This window comes from Triticum urartu, chromosome 2 (assembly GCF_003073215.2).
Source record: "Triticum urartu cultivar G1812 chromosome 2, Tu2.1, whole genome shotgun sequence".
Taxonomy (NCBI): Eukaryota; Viridiplantae; Streptophyta; class Magnoliopsida; order Poales; family Poaceae; genus Triticum; species Triticum urartu.
The window spans coordinates 340,484,278-340,489,220 of record NC_053023.1 but is presented as its reverse complement, the minus strand read 5'-3'; the positions used below and the strand labels follow the sequence as shown (position 1 = coordinate 340,489,220).

General features: G+C 50.6%; 1 long non-coding RNA gene across 1 annotated transcript; it reads left to right on the top strand.

The window, feature by feature from the left end:
• The first annotated feature begins 339 nt into the window (after positions 1 to 339).
• On the top strand, positions 340 to 3,242 carry LOC125537243. The gene is made up of 5 exons (XR_007295723.1): positions 340 to 649; positions 730 to 865; positions 1,029 to 1,305; positions 1,990 to 2,107; positions 2,892 to 3,242. It is a non-coding gene; the product is annotated as an uncharacterized LOC125537243 (long non-coding RNA).
• Positions 3,243 to 4,943: the final 1,701 nt, after the last annotated feature.

Below are 4,943 nucleotides of genomic sequence, written 5' to 3'. Positions count from 1 at the left end.
CTTTGGCATTGATTCGCCGCGGGAAACGAGGCGATGAGGACGACGAAGAGGCGAGAAGAGGGTAGAGTCGCTGACGCGGTAGGCCCGCAGCTCTTCACGCCAAAAACGATTCGCCTGGCGCCCCCGAGCGACCCCAGCGCGCCAGGTTCGGGTTGGGTCCGCCGGCGCCAATTTCGGCCCGAGCCGGCGAAAACTGGGCTCTTGAGGGTGCAACTGAGCCGATTTTTTGACACCGACTGATGAAAAGACGCCTGAGGGACCTTCTTGGGGGCGCGGCTGGAGATGCCCTTACTAGATGAAAAGCAATAACGCAGGTGATACATCCCACGCTACTGCTACCCCGATCCACTCCCACCCCACCGAACTCTCTCGTGAATCCTTCAAAAAAAACTCTCTAACCTCACCCCCATGATCTCTTCCCCGCCGCCGCCACCAACGCCGGCCGGTTCCGGCGAGCTCCGGCCGCGCGCTACACGCCCCCAAGCTCCAATCCCCCCCCCCCCCCCCCCCCTCGTCCAGATCCGTGCCTCAAGGCGTACATCATTGCCCGCGGCTAGGGTTTCGGGCGCCTCCCGTGTTCTTGCCGGAATCCACCACAATCAGCGATGGCGAGGCCGGCGCTTGCGGGATCCGTCACCGACGTTGCCCAGTTAGGCCATTCCCCTCCTTCCTTGCTTGGATCCGCCCTCTCCTCCTCACCTTCTCCTCCTATCTGTGCCTTTGCTACAGGTCACCATGGCGCGGAGGAGGAGGGGGCACACCTAGCCGCCAGCCCTGCTCTGCTCGAGGAGGAGGGGCCTGCTCCTAGGGCGACCAAGAGGTCGGGCACGAGCTCAAGCATGGCCATGATGACCCACCACGGCAGGTATATCTCCATCTCCCTCCCCTTCTTCCACTACTCACTACTGCTGCTAAGTTGAGGCCAAATGTCAATAAATATGCATCATGGGCCTGAGTCAATTCATTCTTCAATCAGCCTATCATTGTTCTTTTAGTTGCATCGTAATGGTATTCTGTAATAACTGCAGTTTGCTGAATCTCGTGAGATGCTAAATTCACCAAATCCTCGAGCAAGTATATGGGAGAGAAGGATGCAGTAGCATTGAAGCTTAGTATTTTTCCAATGAAAAACCATTATATGGCTGCTTCACACCATCTTGAGTTGTATCAGGATATTTGTTAACTGCAGAAAAAGAGAAATGTTAATGTTTCCATTTAAATATATTGAGGGATGACATATGTAAGTTATTTCAGGTGAATTTTGCTTCTATTCTGGTTGTGGATAGCCTTGGTATCAATGTGAAGGTAACAACCCTCTCAAAGATTGGCTCAATTTCAGTAATACTTTCTACTATTGTTCATGCATAGGCATATAAATGATGAGATAACTAATAACAGTAAAAATGGGGGTGACTGGGTAGCAGAGTGTTCATTATAACAACAACCAAGAGTTGCACTGCCTAAGGTTGAATCCATATTCACTTTAGATTCAGCATGGTACTGTAGTAGTGCTTGTTTAGTAATTAGTAATCTTACTTTGAGCATAATAGTGGTCAATCTGCTCAATTTTTTATATTTACCTACTTGATCACTTTAGTTTACTTTGCATGTTGTGTCCTACTGCCTAGCGAACTATCCTTCCTATAAAATTCGAACACAATCTAGCTTGGTACAAACTGATTCTGTAGCTTGGTGCTACTTTATGAGGCATTTGGTAGCGATAAAATATCTTGCTTTTAGTGCCAAGTTTGCTTGCACCAATTATATGTGTAACAATTAGAGGGGAACTTTTGGAACTCACACATTCTATTGCAGTTAATGTTCGAAGCAACTTTCCTGTGTGAATCTGACAATCTCACAATTAGAGGGGAACTTTATGAGGCATCTGTTTTTTTCCTTAGCGGTTCGGCACAATTAGTGCATAGAAACAGATTTTTTTGGAAAGCTTCATCATGACATCGATCTTGGTTTCGCCTTATTGCCACTCAGAGGTTGGATGGAGCATTGAGGATTTCAGGCATGGGGTGGGGTGGCCACGTGTTGCAGGATCGCCGGAAGAGTTGGATGTGTTCTGCAGAGACCAGGTGATCAATGTCGTTGCCAACAGGTACCTAAAGTACACACTTGTAAATTTGGTTGTTTATTTATCCTCAGAGCTGGTTCCCTTGATACTTTTTCTTAGAAACATGATCAAAGATACAAAAAGTTTTACTTCTGAAGCAGAAGTGGCAGTACAGTGTGCATGCCCTATTGGCCTGTTCATGCCAATGGCAGAAGTATCTGATTCATCCGACCCAATTCAAGTTAACTTGAGTGCAGCAGTAGATAAACATTCACTTACAAATTCTACTCCAAATGGACAGTCATAGTAGTACGCGGGCAGTGTAAAATGTGTTTTTGTTAGTTCAGTGAAAATTAGAGATCAACCTGATGGTACTTCATTTTTATTCTAATCTGCCAAATGCTATAAATGAAATGAAGTTTCTTCCTCGATCAAGTTGTCAGTCCTTGGTTCATTCTCGCCCTTTGCGCCATCGGCAACGGGTCATCTAGTGGATTGAAACGCTGACAGTGAAGCTGAGAATGGTTGATGTGGATCTAGCTTCTAGCCGGTGGAAAGCAAAGTTGTCTAAATCTCATTTCACTCGTGGTCATGCCTAGCATTGTATCCTTCTTAAGTTGGGTTTTCCCCAATTTCTAGGATTGATCTGTTTGGTACTACTTATAATTCATATATATATACTATGCTGCTGCTATATGCTTTTGTTTCTGCTATTATTACTTACTGATCTATAGGTTATTGTTATACTGTACTAATGCTACAGGATCTTTGTGAGTTCCTAGTAGTGGTCTTGGTTCATTGTTTAATTCCAGGATTTGTGAGTTCTTAGTAGGGAACACGTGGACATGAAGTTGCGGCGGCAACGATGACGACGACATCGACATTGTCACGGGGCTGCGGCGACGACGACGACGACGACATCATCACGGTGATGCGGGGACGACGACGGTGTCGTCACGGTGCTGCTGCGGAGGCAACGACGATGACATCAACACCTTCAACGGGCTTGTGGAGGCGCCGGCGACCTATACGTGTGGTGTATAATGGATATATATGTGTGTGTGTGTGTGTGTATTAATTATCTATATCAGATATGTATGTTTGACTGTATGCATAACATGTGTGTATCATGAAATGCATGTATGTGAGTACTATAATGAAATAGGTAGATTTTTTTAAATCCTAATTTGTTACTGGTAGCGTGGGTGTATCATAGACGGGCTACTACTATGCTGTTAGTAGTAGCGCAGTTTGAAATAGTAGTAGCGTGGGGCACCAGCGCTACTGATATGTTTGTTTATTAGTAGCATGGGGTAAAATACACGCTATTGCTAAAAATAGTTGTAGCGTCATAGCAGCAGCATGGGAACCTATGCTACTAGTAGTCCAAAAACCCACGCTATTGGTAAGGTTTTTTCTAGTAGTGTGAGCATCGCGTCTCTGGGGCTCTTACTGGACCTCGGGCCGGACACCTCTTGGCCTTGACCACGACACGAGACCTGGCATACTAGCGACGGCTGTAGCTTGTCTGGGGACCGGGACCTGTCGGCGTAGAGCAACAAGCTATCGCGGGAAAAGAAAGGGGGGCCGAGCCTTAACGGGACGCGCGTTCACTAAATCTTCATAACAGGGAAGATAAGCACAAAAGACATTACGGAACCTTATATGCCCCCACGGGGCGCCTCATGATTCTTCGCAGGGAATGAAAGCTAAAACTAAGAAGGACCCTATCTACACCCTCCTGTGGCAGACGCCATCATCAACAGCGGGCCACAGGAGGCCGGTGCCAACCCCATCTAGATCAGCAGCAGCGACGGCCAGACGCGGCGACACTGCTCCGAGCGCGGCGAGAGCTCGGGGGCACGTAGCTGTCGTCGCTCATCTCCGGAGTCTCATAGAGCTCAGGAGAGCTGCTGGACTCCCAAGGGCTGCTGCTGCTGGAGTGGCCGCGAGCGTAACGCGCGTCAGCCTCGCGCTCCTCTCCGGAGCAGCACTCCAAGCGGCGGCCCTCGGCATTGAAGACCTTGAAGAAGAGCGTGGAGACGCCGTCGTACTCAAGGTGGATTGCGAGGGCGCCCCTCGCGTGGCAGACCCGTGCAATCTCGCCCCAGCCATGAGTCATGAAGATCTTGCCGTTGGGGACTGCTTCGAAGTCTGCTCCAGTCGTCGAAGCGCCGCAGTCGGCATGCTGCAACCAGAGCTCGAGAGGCCCCCTCGGGGGCATCACGTCGGAGAAGAACCACGAGAAGTGGATCCAAGAGCTTGGGGGCATCGGTGCCCACAGCACCAGCTCACGCGAGAGTCCGCGGCGTGGATTCCGGGGGCGACGCCGCGTGTCGCCGCGGCACGGCGACCCCTGGCACGGCACGGGCGACACTGCTCGTCGCTCCGCCCTCCTGAGCCCTCGGCTTGGACATAAAGGGGTAGCAGATACCCTGGGGGAGGCCGCTTGCACCAAGGCCTCGTCACCACCTGCATCGCCACTGCGTCACGGCGGTGAATCGACCTTTTCTTCGGCGGAAGTGGCTCCGGGTCATCTCGGGGGGCCTTCCCCTTTTCTTCGGCGGAGAACCTTCTGATAGGCACCATTGATGTTAGCAGTGGAGCAAGGAGCAAGAATCAAGCAAGCGAGGAAGAGATGGGCGACAGGGGCTCAGCCCCCCTCCCAATTTATAGCAAGAGAAGGCCAACCTGCACCTCCCACGATCGCAGGTAAGTATGGTTTTCCTTGCGTGTCGCTGGGACTTGTCAAGTCGTGCAGTTGCCGAGGCAGCGTGGGGAAGCGGAGACGCCCATGTCCAATTAACCACCACGCGTCAACCGAGGTCGCGGGCTTTTGGTGGCCCGTGGAGCTCCGTACTTGACCCTTGGCTTCGCCGCG